Genomic DNA, 19803 nt, shown 5'->3' with positions numbered 1-19803 from the left:
TTTTTTTTTTTTTTTTTCCTTTTTATTCTGTTTTAATTTTTGGAACGACTTAAAGGACTTTTTGACTGTTGCATCATTTTCTTCCCTTCATAATCCGCCTGGCATGAATTAAACTGTATAGCAGGAAAAGTGATGGGAAACGTGGAGTGTAAGTGAAAAAGCTATTTGTGCCATGGGAAGCTGCTAGAATAGTCCCAGGCCAGCACTTTGGTCTACCCAGTGTTATGCTTTGCTTCCCATGGCAGTTCAATACTCTCCACCCCACAGAGATCTAAAGGTCAATTCTTTCGAGGTGGAACTGCAGGAACCAAACCAAGAATCCTCCCTGTGCCTCCTCACCCAAGCTTCCTCCAAAAGAAATAAAGACCAGACCATCTCTGTTCAGAGGGACCCGCTCCTGGCCTTTAGTTTTCTGATTTGAAAAAAAAAGGTAGATAAAATAAAAACAAAACAGAAAGCCCCAAGAAAAACACAGCGCCAGAGTTTCAGCCCAGTTTTTTGGGTTTGCAACTGGGTTTGCTCTGTCTCACAAATTCCACCAGCACAATTGACACTGATTGGCCCCACTGGTGCCCATCTCAGCTCAGGTGAAGGATTGAACGAGCCACGGAGACTGAAATGAGCAGCTGGTGTTCAAGGAATAAATCACATCAGGCACACTTTTTCCTCTGTCATTTTTTGGGAGGTGGATGGATACAGAATTACAGGTTAAGTAGACAAAGGACAGGCAGGAAGCACACAGATTCCCAAAAGAAAGACTACAGAGGACCCACTGGGTTTATGAGATGGACAAAAATTGCACTGTGCAATCCAGTTTAGCAAGGCCAGGACAATATTAAGATTGAAAGAAAATTTCTGTAAATATGTTAATGAAAAGCAAATCAATCATGAATTTGCAAAATGATGTGGCTGTTGAATAAATATTCCAGCTTGGAATTGTTATGTACTCTAGAGGCAATCCATCGTAAGCAGAAAAGTGACAGCATAGTTTTCACTCAGTGCTGTGTTTAGGGAAAAACGTAGGTGACATTTTGAAAAAATTGAAATGCCTTACTTTGAACTTTCCAAACAAAATATTTTCATATCTTGATTCTAGTTTAATTTCTGTTCACCTTCAATTTTTTTCAATTCTGAAACAAGGACATCTATCCAAGTTGCAGTATTTTTATTTAGAATAAATGAAATATTTTATTTGATACTAGTCTATTTTCCTTGCCTTTTGAGAGAACGGAAAATAGTTCCTAACCGAAAATGAACTTCTTTTTTTTTTTGCATCTCTTAAATGTCCTACTTTCTGCTCTATTTTCCCCCAGAACATTGTAAACAATTTTGGTTACCCTTTTACTACAGTGATACTTGGATTGAGCTGACTTTGCAGAGGGAAGTTACAACAATCAGCAGGCTGAAGTTGTTAATTTTAAAGAATTAAAAGAAAGCCTTTTTAATGCCACATTTGTCACAAGAAAGCTAAATGGGGAACCTGACAAGTGCCTTCAGATTGTGAAAAAGTTACATTCTCATCCATAGAGGCAGAACTGTACATGGTAATTGAGGAAATTAGTACAGTTAATAAGAGATGAATTATGCTAAACTTCAGCAAGATTTTCCTTACTGGTGTATTTGAATCTGTAGAAAAGTCTTTCAAGCAGAATGGAGGGAAATCCTTGTGTTTTGCTAAATAAATGGAGGCCCTCCATAGTCAGAAACCATGTAGTGGAGGGAAAATCTAATGGATCTTTTTGAAGAAATTCCCAGTCATTTCCTATAAATTAAAGAACTTTTTACGTCATGGTTTAAGACACTTTGATATACATCTCATTAAACTTTAGTCATCTGAGAGGAAGATAGATAGCGACCCAGGCTTCCTTGTACAGTTAGTGGAGAGAAGTACACACCTTCTCAGGCCAACTGACGTCTCCCTGTATGTGTCTATGACAGGGAAAATGAATTGCTCTTCGGAGGTGCCCGTCCAGTGACTGGAGAGTGTCTAGGTTTGTTAGGTTTGTCTAGACACCCAGCTCTCAGACACTAAACTTAAGCAGGATAAATCACATTCGTTCTCAGCAAGTTGTCAAGAAGGTCACGCTGCTGCTAATTGTGCTGTGTTCAGATCTTCAGTCTCCAGGGCTATCCATATTGGTGTGTTTAATTACCACTGACAAGGCTCCCTCTCCTTTCCATTCCCTGTCTTAATTCAAGTTCCTGTCAGCCAAGGCCCAGAATCCAGTTTTTGGTAGCAGAAGTCCATGAAAAATGAGGATGCCCAAACAGCCATCACCTGTCTTAGTTGAGGAGGCAGCAGGAGCAGCCCTGACTCTTTTAGTTAGGGTTACGAATAGTATTTTGTGATGGTCCCTCTGTTTCCTCTAAAGAATCCTTTCCTTCTATACAGTTTTGACAGATTTCTGCACACGTCTTTTTGTTACCTGGCATGTTTAAATCTTCTCTTTTTATCTAGGCAAGTCCTTTGCTACTAGTTTCTAATGTTTGTTACTAAAAACTTGCACAATCTTTTGATGCACTGATAAATGAGCAGCAGCTATGGATGGAGTTTGTTCTGAAATGTTCTGAAATCCCTTTGCACTTATAACCCTTATTGAATAAGAGAATGTTTTGTATGTTGGTTTGTCCTGTCGGATTCCCTTCCTGCTAGCAGCACTTGATACGTTACATCTGTAGCAGATGGGCTTTGGAAGTAGCAGCCCATCTTGGACGGACAGTTGTCATCTTCCCAAGCAGTGTGAGGCAGTTTATCAGATACACTTCCCTCCTCCTCAGGAGCTTGTTGCTTTCTTGCTGTTTGTGGGTTTGAGCAAACCCTGCCTTGTGTTTCTGTACACTGTCTTGTCTTGTTCCGAGAGACCCGGAGTCTGAAAAAGAAATCAAAAATAAACCCTAAAATGCCAGTAAACTCCACTAATTGGAGATGTTTAGCCTGGTCAGGCGCAGGTAAGATGTTTCTGCCCAACTCCTTAGAAGCTGAAGTATGTTTGTCGCAAGGTCTTGGAAGGTGCTGCTCTTGGAGCTAAGGGACAGTTTTCATAGTGGTCAGTTAGGGAAGATGGAGACACCTGGCACAGGTTAGTTTGACACGTGGCCACAGACACGTAAGCCTGAAATCTCTGTGAGGTTCACCAGAGGTTTGGACTCAGGGGAAGCCCACCCCCAGCAGGTGCTGAGCTGCAGGAGCTGTAGTTGCGGTGGGAGCCCTGACCGTGTGCGTGTAAGGTGTATGCTCTTGCATCTATTTCTGCAGTTCCCCATGCTCTGTTTTTTCATTTTGACAATTATTTTTGTTTCTCGAAAAGGAATTTCCCAGACCAAAACCTTCGTTAAGATATATGTGAGTGTGCATGGGTGGGCCTTTGTGTGTGCACTCCATCGGTCGTAGTATACATTCTTGGATGGGCTTGGATGCTTCTGTATGGGCTACAAACACATGGGAGAGTGTCCAGACATGAATCCGTGTGTGGAGGAAAGAGAGTGTGTATGCAAGCATATGTATTTCATACGTATTTGTGTTGTGAATGGTTGTTGATGGAGACACACGGGTTGTTGTGTACGTAACTGAGTCTATGGACATGTTTTCTGAGCCAGTGTGGCTATCTTACTCTGCAAGTTTGATCTGCTTATGGGTGGGGGTTTATATCTGAGTTTCCCCCATGCAGGCATGTTCATCTGCATGCCTGTGGATGAGCGTACACTTGCATGTCAAGCTCAGCATATCTTTGTTAGCATGGCTGTGCATTCAAAACCAGCAAGAAGGCATGTACTCATGAGGTAGGCTCCCAAGTTGCCTTCAGCATTTCCAAGTCCTTTAGGAAGCCTCCATTTAAAATACCTCCGTGGTGTGGAGATATGCCAACGGGACCACTCCTACAGGACATTAGGCCCACTGGCTTAGCTGCAGCTTGTGTACATCTCCCACCTGCCCCCAGTCAGCTCCACAAACACACGGAGATGCATCTCACACACCTGAGTAAGTGCAAAGGGCACGGGGCAGGTTAAAATCTGGTGGGTTTGAAAAACTTCAGAGAGTGGCACAGCTTCTGCCAAATTCACTTTTAAATTGCCTGGCTTTCAAGTTGGATTTTCAAAGCTTTTCTTCTCAGTGAGTGTTACACAACTAACTTCCTAGCCACAAAATGAAGCTTCTTTTCAAAATTTTCTGGAAATATTCAGTGATTCAATTTTGGACCACTTTTAAGCCACTTCTTAAGTAACCAAAGAGGGAGGGGAGGACATCTGCTATTAAAAAAGTAATTTCCAAGGCAGAAACCACATCTGCCATGTGTCAACTCTCTTTAAGTGCTAACACCAAGAATGGCTTTGGGGGAATAAGGTGAAAGATGATGTAAGAGATGAGGCCTGGGAGCTAGGGCCTGGGAGTATTCCTTGGACTTTGACTAGATCCCTATACCTCAGTCTCCCCGTCAGTAAATTGGAGATTGTTATTGTTCTCTACATTAAGATTTGTCATAAGTGTTTACAAACCACTTTAAGCTCCTTAGAAGAAAACATTAAGGTGGTAAAAATTATTACTATCTATAATAATAATAATAATAGGAAATAAAATGCTGTAGGGTTTGAATAAAAGTCAGCAAATTTGGAATATATCATCCCAGAAGCAACCCCAGGCACAGGGCTTGTATTTCCTTCCTTTCCCCATCAGCAGACACAGCCTGGAGTTGATCACATTGGAGCTGAGGGACAGCCTGTTCTCCCTCCTCCAGGCAAGGAAAGTTGCTCGTTGCTATTTGTTTTGCTGTCTCAAAGGGGGAAATCAAGTTCAATTTGTGCTCTGTGCTACGGTGCCCAAAGTGATGGAAGCAAAACAGTCAGACCCTGAGTCACTGGGAAAGCTGCTAATGTGATGTCCTTCCTCGCAGTCAGAGAGAAAAGTTGTGGACCTCTCAGGTCCGTTAGGGTCCTTATTTCCTTCATCCTTTCCCCTGCCAGTGTCAGACCACAGATTCGATGTGGCTGAGCCTTCCTTTGCCACCAAAGCGATGCTCATAGCGGTGCCCGCTGAGCTAGATGGGTCCCCGTGGCCAGCTGGGAGGTTGGACCATCCAGCTGTAGTGGGCAGTTCACGGCGTGCAGATGTGTGAGAGTTTTGGAGGCATATCCAGGTTGGGAGCATGTGTGTCTCCAGAGCACTGGAGTAGGTACCAGTGACAGTGGGGATGCTGTGTGTTTGGTTCTGTCTGTCTTGAAAGGATGTTGGGGAGGGAGGGCTTGTGCCTACCTGTGAGCCTGTCACCAAGGGCTTCTCCTGCTGCCTCTGAGCGTGTCTGCATGTGCGGGTACCTCTGTGTTCATCAGTTGTGTCTGGGAGTGCATGAGGATGACTGAGCAAAACCATCTGGACCGGTATCCATCCCTCCAGTTCTACTCCGTGACCAAACTCGCGTGGCTGAGTGTGTCTGGGAATACTTGCAGGAGCCACAGAGGAGGAGGAGGAGGCACCCGTGACAGGTACGCAGTGTGATACAGCAGATGTGATGAGCCAGGGGGCTGTGCGTGGATCCAAGATGAGAGCGATCAGGGACAGGGAACTGGTGACTTGCAGGCTTCTGTGAAATAATGGAATATCCCTCTGTATAAGTTGCCCTTCTGTTGTAGCAGTACCCGTTGTCGTGAGAGTGAGCGTTGTGACTGGTCTGAGGGTTGGTGGAAATGGTGGGTTTTATAATGATAGGTGACAGGAGGAGAAAAAATGGAAGTAGAATGTTGTGTGTGATCTGATCCATGGCGGCATCTGGGGTCCATAGGGCCTGGGTGCTTCAGGAAGTAGCACCCCTATGAAGAACATTAGAGGAACCCAAAACCCATCTTGCTGTATTCCTTCCCCTAGAAAATATTGGTCAGGTCTGTTGTGCCCAGGCCTGCTGGGCAGTGGTTTGACGTTTGTCTGTCAGGTATTCAGGAGAGCCGAGTACTTTATACTTTGCATTTCTTAAAAGTTTTCTAAATCCTGGTAGGAAGTCAGCAGAGGATTGCAGCTTGGTTGATTCCTGAGTAAGTGCAGTAAGGCCAGAGAGATACCAAAGCGTTCAGCTCCAAAGCATACTTGGAGACCTGTGCAGTGATTTCTGCTTTAGTCTTTTTTATTTCTGAAGGTAAAGCAGCTCAGGCTTAAACCAGGCGCATGGGGCCTTTCCTTACAGTCATCTTGCTTTTGGTGTCAAGAGGCTTCATATGATTTGTCATGGGCTCCTGCTCCCATTCTTTGGAATATCTGACTGCCTCTACTCAAGTCTCCCTCTCACCTTCTCCTGCATTTTCTCCCTTTTTAACCCACCCCCCTGCCTTTCTTCCTTTTTCTCCCTTGCTTTCCTCTCCCTCGTCTCCAGCCACACTAAACCTCACGAGTTCATTTTCACCCTCAATCGATGTGTCTGAAGGCAGAGAACCAGTGGCTTGAAGCCTTGCAGCCCTTCTTCAGGCAGAACTTGCCCCCCCTGGGGTGTTTTTTTTGTGCCTGGGCAAGGACTGGAGGGGCCGGGTGCTGCCACACAAGTCCCGTACACACACACCCCCCGCAATGGGAGCAAGGATCGGTGGAAGGACGACATACATCTAGCCTGCACCTCAGTTGGGACTGGCATTCATCTCTGTCGCTGCGTGTCTGTCTGTCTGTCTGTCTTTTCTGTCTCTGCCTGTCTGGTTCTCTCCGCTTCCATGCCCTTTGCTGCTCAGATTTTGGCCGTCAGCTGCCACCGGACACAAACCTTTGCAATTTCCTAGAACTTGCAAGTTCATTGAACCCAAACCTTACGGAAGAGGCAGAAAACATCTCCCTCCCTCTCTCCTCTCTCTCCCTCCCTCCCTCTCTCTCTCTCAAATGCCGTCTGGGTAGCAGAGGCCTCCAAATTACGTAGCAAAGGGCTGGAGAAGCACAGTGGCTTCTTTTGACATCTTGTGTTGTCATACCCTTACTGCTGCCACCCTAGAAGTTGTATGTAGTCCTGAGCTATCCCTGTGTGTGTGTATATGTATGTATATATGACTTGTTTTCTTATTGGTAAAACTACTGATAAAATTGTTGGGGGAGGGAAGGGGAGAGGGGAGGAGGGGGGGTGGATTTAATTTGCCTTTTTTAATATCTGGTGGTGTTTTCATCACTAAACTAATCCAGGTAACACACCACGGTGGCCCCAGCTTCTGTCTGTAGGAAGCCACGTTGAAGCATGGTTGTGAGCTGTAGCGATGGCAAATGTCCCTGCCCAGTGCTTTATTTTGGCTTTGGTGAACATCAGGAGAGCTGCCCTGAACTGTTCTCCAAACTAGGCTTAGATCAATTTGAATTTGATCACCTCTTATGCTTAATCAACAATTGTAGTGCATGTTTTTCACATTGTGTTGGTGAGAAAGAAGCATAGTAAGACTATCTGACCACAACCATGTTTGAACAGGGTTATTTTGTTTTTATTTATGTGTATTTTTGTCGCGAAGATGGGGCCTCTTTTTTTTTTTTTTCTCTTTTGACTGAAGAATGTTGGTATTCTGAGTGCTTTTCCAGAGTTCATAATATGATTTGCCCGTTCAAAGAGGTGATTTTGGTAACTGCACAACTTCTTCTGTAAGGAAACCTGTATGAAATATGGGCAAACAGAAAAAAAATGTATGTATTTTTTGCAGAAAAGGGGATAGTAAATGCAAATGACTCCTTCCTCAGTTTGCCTGAGTATTTGAGCTGTTACTGATGACTAGCAATATTAACCCCATAAGAAGAAAGCGTGTCGTTTCCATGGGGAAACCCACTTTGAAAGACCGTTCTCCACACTACCCAGTTTTGAGGAAATATCACAGTATTGTGATTTCCACAAAACTACTTGTTATACTTGGCTTCCAACGTTATTCCAGGTGCACGGAATGATCAGAATGTATTTTAATGCAGGGGAGATTTAAAAGCAGCATAAAAATAAATTTGCTGTAGTGGATAAATACAACCACACACATGCTAGCTAATTAAAATACGAGAAACGGAAGATAAAGAATCCAGGAGAACAAATTCTTAAAAGCGAATTGTAAAAGCAGTAAAACCAAAGTTAGATAGCTCTATAGCTTTAAGGCTTGATGCACAAACCTGTCTGGATTCCTTCCGAGTGAAAACATTTAGAGCTCTCTTTAAAACGGCGGGGCACGGCATCTCACCGACTGCACTGAGGAGTGGATCGTTCCTTTAATTACAGCAGGCTTTCACCTACCCAAAACCTTGGAGGGTTTTTAAGGCTTTTAGAGGAGTCCTGATTTCTTATTTGACTGTAAATTATTGTTACAAGAGCAATATAGCTAATAGTAGGAACACAAAGTACCACAGGCCTTGTCCTGTGTTGGTTCAATTGTAAAAGAGTGTGATGTGCATTTCAGCACAAACAGCTCTTTAAAAAGCCTTCATCCAGATGTTCTAACCAGTATTTCATTTTTCTTGTCATGTTTCTACCACGTTACTTTTTTAAAAAAAAACAGTACAATATTCTGGCATTAACATTTGTGATATAATGCAGTTATATTTCATTTTCTTTTTAATTCCAATATGTTTTTCCACAAAGCTAGTTAAAAAGTTCAAAAGAAAAAATTATAAAAAACATCAGAACCACCCTAGGCTGGTTATATTTTCCATTGGCTTGCTAGCCAGGTTAAATCATTCCTTTTGCCAACCAAAAGTTTAACTTTCACTGAACTCTAGTAGAGATTGTATCTTTATATGAATTCATAGAAAAATACGTGAATGAATCCTTAGAGTCAGAATTCCTCTTAATAATATATTAATTTCAATTCATGATAGCTGCCTGAGCACCATAAGTTAGAGGGTCAAAAAGGTGCTCAGGTGAGTTCAAATCCAGCTAGTTCTATCATCTGAGGCAACTCGTTGAAGCAGTGAAAGATGTTTTCTGGCATTTAATTCTCTTTTTTCTAAGACCTGTTGTGCTGAGAATGCCCAAGGAATTTTCCAGCATCGCTGTTCTCCATATGCAGATTGCAGTAATAAAGGGTGCTCAGTCCCCTGTATTTCAGTCATTCCGTTTTGCTGCAAAAGCTTCTGTTCTCCATCTAAATTACAAGAGCTTTTAACATCAGTCCTCCAAGACCTCATTTCATGAACCATCTCTTACTATTATGCATATTTAGAGATCGGCTAACTGGTTCCAGATTGCACTGCCAGTTGCAATGAAAGCAATGAAGGTGATGGCAAAAGGGAAAACACACACAAGTATTTTACTTGTTTTCCTCTTGAACTTTCTCTTCTCCCCTATCTTCTTATTCCCAGTCACTTTCTCCAAATTTTGCTGAAATCTTGGGTAGCAGAGCCCATGTTTCCCATTCTCAGGAGCACTGGGAGTATTTTTCAGCAAGGCAGTAATTAGTTCCCCTCTACCTACTGTGTCAGTGATTTTTCCCTGTCTTCCTTCAGCCAAGATACCATCAGTCCAGGGGAAAAGCTGTTCCCCTTTGGGAAGGTTTTTGTGCCAGGTACTCAGCAGCAGGTCTGCGTGTTGATGGGTACCATTTTGCATACCCAAATGCCATGGAGTAACAGGAATTTTTGAGGTTCCCATTAAATAAAGACCTGATCATGGAGTTTTTTTGCTTGTAGGCAAGGCAATGTGGCATCTCAGCTAGATTTTTAATCAAAGGTAAACACATTAACTGATTTTACCCTTTCTAATATAGAAATACAGCACCCTCATTTAGTTCCTGTCACCTTCCCTCTACCCTCACATGTTCCAGCCAGGCAAACATAAGGGGATTTTTTATTTCTCACTAGAAAACTGGTTTTAAAATACCTGTGCTCTTACCTTCCCTCACCGGTCTGTTCTTCATGGAGACTGTGTGGCATAACACGCCAACAAAATGACTTCTACTTCATGTATCTTCATAGACATCTGCTAAATGGGACCCATTCCCAGCTGCATCCAGATAAGCTAGCTGTAGAGACTGGGTTGCTGCTTACGGTCACCTGATTGATTGCCAAAAATCTGGGTCTGGCACTAATTGCCAGTAAAATTTACAATGTCACAGAGTAATGGGACATCCCAGACGGTCACATCCTAGTCATTCTCTCAAAATCATCTTGAGGTGAACTCAGAGGTACCAGTCAGCCCTGCTGTCTGCTGAGCCTTGTTTGAGTGACTGGGAGAAAATCTGCTTCACCCAAAGCCAGATCAAGGGACGTCTTTTCCTCAGCTGAACAAAGGCAAAGATGCCCCAGCTGTAAAGAAACACTTGTTAATAGAAAGGCACTAAACCAGATTGATATTTAGAGTTAGGGATTCTGAGTCTCAACTGTTTGCCCCGATTTGAACATAGTAAATCACACACCGTGAGCATACATACCATCCGAACTATCCCTACTATTTTTTTTAACCAAAGAATTCACCAATCCAATAATCATTTATTCTTGGAAAGAGGTGTAGAACAAAAATCTGTTGCTCAGTAGCTTCGCAACAGGTAGCTGCAGTCTCCATATGATCACCTCTAATGTTCTCTCATAATGCCTGTGATTGGCATTTCTGATCCCAGAACGGCTCATAGGCTTTATTGTATCCCCTATTAACATGCAGAAATCCAGTATGACTCTGTAGGCTGTTCTCTTCTGGGAAACATTCTGCATCAACATTAAATAACTTTCTAATTTGAAAGGCAACGAAAAGACACAGCCTGGGAATTAAATACTAAACGCTACAAATCTCAAATGAAAATGGTCCACAACAAACTCCCTCTTTGGGCTGCTGGTACCTCTGGCTATCCTGCCCCGAGCAGAGATTCATCACCCAAAAGTAACAGGGGCTGCTACTTCACTTGTATCTGCCGTCTCTTGCAATCCACAGTCCTGTTCCATCTGAACAAAGGCAGATTGGATTTTCTCCTGTTTTCAATGGCATGTGCAGTTTCTTTCAGCACCTTCATCAAAGCATAAGATGGCTCATTCATCTTCACCCTGTCCCAGAGCCTTTGGGCTTGCCAAAGGTAGGATCCTGGAAGCACTGCATGCAGAGTCTTTGAGTTGGTAGGCTGCCTGCCTTCCCCTCTGGAAAAACCTGCTCATGATCCAGTCTCCATCTGGCTCCATTAGTGCCCCAAAGAATTACCATTCTGAGGAGTGGGTGTTCTGCTGCAGACCACAGGCCTTCTTCTGACCTCAACACCACCAGTGTAATTCCCCATCAGTTACACAGGAGTTGCAAAGGCACCACTGCAGCTTCCGTCTGGATTCATATGCTCCTGCCAACCACATCACAGTAAACCCTTCATACGGAGCTCCCAGCAAACCTCTTCACAGATGAGGTCCTACAAAGTCCGAAGGTCTCCAGCCTCCTTTCTGCCATAGGCAGGTGAAGCTGCCCAGAGACACTCCGGTAACACCAATATGCAGGTGGCACCAAGTTTCAATCTGCTCTTTCTTCTTCCTTATCATTTTCCCACACTGTGCAATTGCATCAGCTAATTAATGAGTAATTAACAAATAGCTGTCGAAGGCCTCAAATGGTCAGTGTACTGAAGACAGGCACAGCCATGACAGAAGAACATGCTTTCTGGGAGTTTGCTTAATCCCTCAAATCACCAGCCCCCAGGGAAGATGAAACCAGTAGATGATGCTCTCAGTCCTAAAAGAGTATTGCATGGTGTTGGAGACAAGGAAAGCTGCCCACCTGCAGCTCAGGAAATTAACCTCAGAGAATAACTCTGCTGCTGTTATCCTTCCCCAGACTGGCTCTGGGATGGTATGAGGCATGGAAAAATCTACACCTTACTCAGCAGGCAGCATTATGTCTTTCAAGTAACCAAGACTGGTAGGAACGCTTTGAACAGTCTCTTCTTGTTCATTTCAAGATCAAAATCATCAAAATCAAGATCAAAATCAAGATCAAAATCAAAATCAGTCTTAGAACCCTTGCAGGCCAAGCCATCTCTACTTGCAGCCCTTCAGAGCAGCTGTGATTTCACATAACTGCTACAGATAAGAAGTCAAGAGAATGGATTTATTTGGGTGTTTGGGACGGGAGAACCTGGAGATGAAAAGAACTGTCATTAAGAATGAGTCAAAACTAGATCCAGGCTGTGCTCCTTCTGGAAAACGCATCCTACAGATTTCCCTCCTTCCATTCATCTCTCCCTTCCAGACAATGAAAAAAAAAAGACAACAATGACTACAATATGGGAGAACATAAATCTTTCTGAAGAGGTGGAGGAAAAGAAGACTGCCCTTTCCAGCAGAATGATAAATACACTGCTGGGTTTGGTGTTTAAAAGCCATATTAACTTGGCCATAGGAAAGACAGAGACATGTTGGACTACTTAGGAACAGCAATGAGGAGACCATTGGCATGGAGGGTAATAGAGCTGAGGAAAGCTGGAGATCTGGGAGCTCTATGTTTTCACATTGCTCTCTCTCAATCTTGCTCAGTGGCCCAGTCTGTTCCTGGGATCATCCCCTTCAGTCTACTCTGGGCTGGGATTATTACCTCCCTGATTACCTCCTTTGGCAGCCCTTGCCCTATGGATCAAGAATTGGTCAAGTGAAAAGTCCAGCTGAATGATAAAAATCCACTCCGTCACACATGGCTTCTGGCAGAAGTGTTCAAATAGGCAAAACCTCTCCTCAGCCGATACTCAAACTGGAATTTCCTTAAAATCAGTCCACCTGTAAAACAAAAGTAAAAGGTCCTGCACACAAGTAAGCCTTTCAACATTTATTTTCATGTCTTGGTTTATCTTCAGAGCCTTCCTATCCAGATCTTCTAGGGCCTTTTTTGGCTAGTGTCCCACAAAACACAAATGATAAAGCACAGGCGAGCTGCACCTGCCTCTCTGAGTCAGACCAGTACTTGTACCTGAAGATGAGCACTACATCTCTGATAGTGTTTAATATCTACTTGTTTCTCAGGAGCCCCCCAGGCTTGATTACCATAAGACTTGAACTCATCATTTACCCAGAGCTAATGAGAAGGATTATTAAAACATCCTGAAAATTAAGAATAATTTGCATAGATATACTTTACCAATTGTTCTGCTTTTCTGAAAGTCACGGGGAAAAAATAGAGCTTTCAGCTGTGTAAAAAGTGACTCTCATTAACTGTCCAGTAATTGTCAATCTAGGGTAATCTGCATAACAAAATTAAAGCAATTGACTTTCCTTATATTTACCTTAAGCGCTTGGAACCATAAGATTACTGTCTGACAATTTCATGGATATATATATGAAATTAATTAATAAGCTATTCAAATTGGTATGATTTGCATATTTGAAGCTAATTAGAAAAGCAAGCTCTAGAATTTCAAAATCTTACAATACATAGGAAATGAAGGGGGAAAAAAAATGGATAGCTTCAGGACTCATTTGCTTTAAAAGTTACCTTGACCTTATTAACTCTGTTCGAAACAGGCTTTTGTTGCATATGGATAGGCTAGTATTTCCCCCGAGATCTGAGATCGTGTGGAATCTATGTGAAGTATAAATGCATATATATTGCATTTGCACGAGCTGAGCTGCACTTTATGTCTATCGACCCATATGAGTTAGGGCAGGGAGAGACGTAACGGCAAACTTCATTGCAGGTGTCACATTTTTCCTGATTCCCCTTATTGCACCAAATAAATTTTTAGTTCCTGAGTGCAGGAAGATCTCAGTCTCTTCTGCAGAGCCATCTGAGAATTAGCACCTTACATTGCACTGGAACAACTCAGGGCTTTTCCCAGGGAAATCAGCAAGGTGTTCACCATTTGCCCCAGTAAAGGCACACACCTTGATTCCCTGTTTTCCTGTAAGATGGAGCCCTTTTTCTAATAGGTGCTAAAACCAAACCTCAATTTACGAAAATTATCAAAAAAGCCCACCGGTGCTTCACCCAGGTTACGGTTATAGGAAGGCCTGGGGTTTTGTTTTACAGAAGTTCATTGTAATTGTAACACTTCTTTTCTGGCTTAGAAAAGAATAAAAATTTAAAATTACAAATTTTTCAGTAAAAGATCATTCCAACAGAAATAATTGAAGAAAAACAAACCATTTGCTTAAGTACAATAAAAACAGTTTAGGATTGATTTTTTCATAGTTATATAACATTTCTAATTGAAATGAAAACTCGAAATGTGTGAAGACAAAATGTCAGATATCAATCTCACATTTCTTAAGTGCTTTTTTCAAAATTGACATATTTCTACAGAGCGTTTCACTTTCAGCGTCAGCATTCTCCTAATGAAAAAATAATTTTTTAGAAAAAATATAATTCTGACTAGTTTTATTCGAAACATTCCAAGACATTCTCAAAGAACTGCGCACTTAATGGAAGAATGCATAGTCTGAGCAGCTTGCCTGGCTTATTTTCTTATTTTTTTTTTCCTGCTAATAATTTGATTTCACCGTAAGGCTGTGGGAATTGAGAATTATACCATCTGCAATCCAATAGTATTCCCTGTCAGAGAAACACCAGATATATTTCTGCCTGGTCTTATAATAACTTCCCAGACTTTGGTGGCAGGTGGGTTATCTCTAGAGTCCTTGTGATTACAGCCACACACAGCAGTGGCAGACAGACGACTCTGGAGGGGGTTGTGGTAACTCCCCAATGTAAGGGTAGGCTATTACCTGCCAGCAGCCAGGTTGATTTGAAACCCTGACTTTTTCCAGCTCTCCACAAAGACTTGTGTAACTCAGCCAGCCTCCTGAGGTCACTTCAGACTATTCACACTACAAACGCCAGAAAAAGTCTAGTGGCTTTCCTTTTATCATGTCTCCACGGCACTGATAGATGATAAATCTCTTTTTTTCCTATACCCCTGGTAAATTCTTGCTCTTCTTGAAGCTCATGTCCTTGCAGATCCCATCCCAACTTGTGTGTGACCCACACAAAGAAAAATCTACAGAACAGTAGTGCTGTTGGCTTGCAGTTGCCCTACTTGTGCCCTTTACATCGTGTCAAGGTGAAAGTGGCCAAGCAGCTGCAACAGCCCTTCAGTCCTTTCTCACTCCCTGTAGCAACAAAATCAAATTACTGTTGCTCATCAGCTATCCCTTAATGAAACTGCTTTTAATTCCCCTCAAAATCTTACCTATGTTTGTACAATGAGTTAATCTCCCCAGAATGTCTCTTTCACCCTTCATTTTGTGTCGCGGAAGGTCACAGATGCAGTATGGCTAAAGTAGGCAAGACTCTTGGAGGACCTCTAGATACAAAGGACCTTAGCTAGAAAAGATTGATATCCTAGAGCTGCAAAGGAGCCACACAGCACTGCAGCCTGCTCAGGTGAATTCTACTGTGCAGAAGCACCCTTCCTCCAAGGACCAGAAAAAAAAGAGAAGATAATCATGTCTCATCCCCTTCCTCATGGGAGAAGGCTAACAGACCAATGGACAAGTTTTCAACAGATCCATCTTCATGGGTAACTTTTCATTCTCTGAATGTCAACAGCAATCAAGGAAACATCGTAGCAGACATCCATCACCAAAAACTAACTACTGCAGGTGGGCTCCTAAGAGATTCATCCACGAGCCATATTTTCCTCCGTGGAGAAATGCCATTATAGATTGATTGTCACAAAAGGCAACATTAGCATCTAACCATTTGTTTTCTTGAGAAATGTGAAAATATTCTGTCATATCACAGTGCCAAAATCTCAAACGCAGATTTCCTCTCATCTCTTCAAGCCTAGGACTACTAGGCAAAATTAGAAGTCTGTTGTTCTACCACTACATTGACTGAGACAAAGACTAACAAAGCAACAGTAACACTGTGCAATTGGCTGTTTAAATGTTCCCCAGGTCAAGCCAGGCCAAAGCTCTCCACAATATAAAGGTTGGACTCTGTCTTGCAAAAAGAGATTCCTCCCTATGAATGGAAGCAGTCATGTTAGAAAGTTAAAACAAAAAAAACAACTGTGAGCAAGGAAATTTTACTCTTCAAACATCAGGAAAAAATCAGTTTGGACTTCCTAGCAAAGACTGGATCCTCTGAAGGAACTGAACTCATTATCTTCAGTATGTCCTGTGGTGTATAAAAAGTATTACCATCAACAGTGCTAGTAATGGGAATGCCACCTGCCTGTATCATCATCTCAGTGGCAGTCAGGCTTCTACAACTACTGAAACATATTTACCCAGCAGTCAAGGAGTCTCCTCGGATATATTGATTAAATATGCGCTGTACAAACCTAATGGAGCTCCCCTTCAGGCATTTCTAGGTGCTGCTTCTCTGGATAGCCATTAATAGTTGTCAGCAAACCAGTGAAAACTCTCAGGGAACTCACACCTCTCAACATGGTCCTCCATCTCCAGTGTTCCACAGGGATGAAATGGGATTGATATATCTACTCAGCAGTATTCTACTGAAAAAATCATTTGAATAATTTATTAACACACCTTATTATTTTCTTTCAAATCTTTATCTATCCAGAAGATTCTAAGCTATGGATATTTCAAGGGACTTTGATACTACCATAATAGTGCAAAGGCTTTAGTCCTTTTACTCATATTTTTGCTCCTCTCTTAACAGCTCTGAAGAGCCAACTCATCCCTCCTCAAAATTTCAGAATGGAATACGTTACAGCATAAACATCGTGTGATATTGACTGTTACGTATTGACCTTGAAACACTGAAACTAGTTCTCCCGGAGTGCAAATTCTATCCTCTCCTAGCTTCCAAAGAATTCATGCTATAATCAGGAGTTGGAAACCCATAAAAGTGACCTGTTAAAAACTATTTCCTTGACATGATGGCAAGATGAGACACCTAGTTCGATATATGAGTCAGTATGGCTGTGCAAGACACTCTGATGCTCCTTCTACCCATCTGGAGGTGGTATGTTCTTTGCAAATGGGCACCAGTAAGCCTCGCTACCACCTAACGGGTGGTGTATGATTATCAGTTACCTTATTCAGTGTTGTGGTTTCTAAGAATTTAAATATCTCTCCATTGAATAAACCTCTCTTCTTTTCCAGAGACCTCCTTACCTGGGATCCTGAAGTCATGGTGGGCATAAGCTGTGCCTTTCACTTTTGTCCCTGTAGAGGCTTTAAGGTTGCACACAGTTTAGCAGCAGCTCAAGCAATGTTTCTGCTTAAAATGTTGGTGCTCTGGTACACATTGAACATAGTTAAAATTATATATAAGTAGGCAACAATATTCTGAGGAGCTTTTCAGACATGCTTCTGGGATCCCTTAGTCTTTATCCTTCTGAATCTTTACTTTGGCTTCTAGAACCTGCTTTTCTGTTTCTTGACCTCTTCTGCTCCTTAGCATCTCTATTACCTTTTTTAATATGGTGACATCAAGGAGGAAAAAAAAAAAAAGAAAAGAAAGAAATGGCCTAAGCAGTTTCATTGCACCCCGCTGAGTGTCTTTACACGGACACATCCTGCCTCAGGTATTTCTCTTCCCACTCATAGCCTGCAGGTTCCCTTCCACATCACTCTTAATATGCCCCTGGACTTGTTTGTGACTTTTATACTTCAGCTCCCTTTGCTCTGTGATGGAAATTGCACAGGGCATCATCTCTTGACTGATCTCATTGTTATTGCCCTTTCTCATTCAGTTATGTGCGTGCTACTCATGCCCCAGAGGAGAAGAGCAGAGTAGAATACTTGAAGTTCCCTTGCAGGTTAGACCACAGGCAGGAGATGGCTGCAAGTAAAACAGAGTACAGCCAAGGCCTTATTCTGTTAAGGGGTGTAGCTTCTCCAAAAGCTCTTTCAAAGATACTAAACAGATGAGGATTTGGTTTTGTACATCGTTCTGAGATTTGTAGAAATTAAATCCTGTCCACTTCGTGTGGGCATTAAGCATTTGCTTTAATTCCAAGTACCTATTATCATGCATCCATCCCTGTGAACTGATGTGACCGCTGTGTTCTCAGGTGCTGGGTGCCTGGCCTTGTCCTAAAATTGGAATACCCACATCGCTTGCAAGGTTGAAGATTCTCAGAAAATCTAGCATTAGCTAGCTCTCTTGGCTTTATAGTTAGGAACGGCCACACTTGAAAGTCCTAGTAATGGGTTCTCAGATATCTGTGCTCAGGTCCGTACAGTAATTTTCGGCACAGGTGGAGGATTTTGCTCCTCTCTGAAACCCTTTGTGGATATCAGGAAATGTATTCAGGAAGCCACAGGTGGGGGTTGGTTACCCCCTCATATACACAAAATACTGTATGCACGAGCATATCAGGAACCTCAGCCCACAGTGCTACGCTTTGTACAAATAACACCTGCCAGCATTCATGGAAACTTTTCTGAGCTGCTTTTAAGCCTTTACTGTAGGTAGTGATATAATTTGATATATATTTGACCCCATCTTAAAACACAGGCCAGTTAGATCAGGGCATGAGACGAGAGTAGGTCAACCTCTACTTGACTTTCTTAGCGGTGCCAAAGGTACTCAGAACCTTTGTTCCCTAGTTTTTCAACATGATGCTCAACTCCTCCCAGTTGAGCATTCAGTATCAACAATGCCCTATATTGTCATATCCTTTTACACAGATTTTTTTTACTCTGTTACATTACTATTATCTACACTTCCTGATGAAATATTAACAATACCAAAATGACCATCGAGGTATAATATTCCACAGTAACTTAAAAGGCTTCTTCAGCCAGTCAGTCGCAGGTGCACCAACACTGTCAGCTAGGAAGGATGGAGAACCCTGAAAGCTGCTGAAAATTTTTGGGCTTCCTTCAGTTAGTGCGAAGGGGGTTTGTACCTTCTACCAGGAATGCAGCAACCAGCAGAATAAGAGTCCTTCTATTGTTAGAAAAGATAGGTTGCAAAACTAGGAAGAGGAAGGGGGATGGGACAGAGAAACTCTTTGCTGGAAGGGAGATGTTTGCCCAGCAACACAAAATCAAAATCTATGCCTGGTCTTTAAGAAATGTCTCTATGGGCACCACTCCTTTATTTGGTATTCAAGCCAACTTTTGCCTGTATGTGATCTGAAAAGAAAACACAAGAGCAAACATGTGAAAGAGGAGGATAAAAGCAATGAAAGCTGACACTGCCAAGACAATGAGTTCACCTAAAAGACTATTGTATGATTAGATGTACCTTGGGGTTTTAATTGTTCTCATTTGCCTATATCACCAAATAGGCTGTGCATCCAAACTACAGCTTTTATTTAGGCAATACAATGCCAGTTTAGTTACTGCAGTGTCCTTGGAGAGCAGACGCACACTGCAGGAGTCCTCTGTGGCACTAGAGGTGTATTCTGCCATTGGCAGAAGAAGAAATACATCAGTTTCAGCTCTTTAAAAGTAGTCACGGGAAGTAATGACAGACAGGTTTGGCATATGGGGCCTATGATAGAGGTTAGGCCTGAAGGATTATGTTACTATTGAACTGAAGGGCTCATGATAAAGCTGGTTTTATTTAATTTTCAATTCTACTTCTTACACCTAAAGGGTATTTGCAGCCTTGGGTGTTTTTTAGACTTGCTCTCAGTATTGGAAAAGGCCCTAGAAGTTACTCAAGGAATGTCAGGCAGAGCGTTTGTAGGAGCCAGACTCTTTCAGGCATGACCAGGGCTCAGCTCAGCTCAGCGTGGCCTCCAAGGACACGTCCATTGGGTCTCTGGAGCTTTGCTGTGAGATGGGTGAAGGTGCCACAAGCTAACCAGCTTTACCAACCCCCATTCCACAGCTGGCGGTGGGTGTTGTAGGGTTGCCAAGAGCAGATTAGACTGTCCCAACCCATTGTCTTAGTAACAACGTCACTACTCACAACTATGTGTAAGGAAATGGACATATATAAATAGAAAGATTTGCTTTAGCACTGGAGTATTATGGGTTTGCAAGTCAGACTTATGCACTAGAAG

General features: G+C 42.5%; 1 protein-coding gene across 13 annotated transcripts in view; it reads left to right on the top strand.

Moving 5' to 3' along the window:
• The window catches only part of CACNA1C (calcium channel, voltage-dependent, L type, alpha 1C subunit), a 504338-nt gene that overhangs the window by 442887 nt on the left and 41648 nt on the right, over positions 1-19803 (top strand). The window lies entirely within an intron of this gene.

The sequence above is a fragment of the Calidris pugnax genome, unplaced genomic scaffold (assembly GCF_001431845.1).
Source record: "Calidris pugnax isolate Ruff unplaced genomic scaffold, ASM143184v1 scaffold1, whole genome shotgun sequence".
NCBI lineage: Eukaryota > Metazoa > Chordata > Aves > Charadriiformes > Scolopacidae > Calidris > Calidris pugnax.
This window is presented reverse-complemented; position numbering and strand designations above follow the sequence as displayed.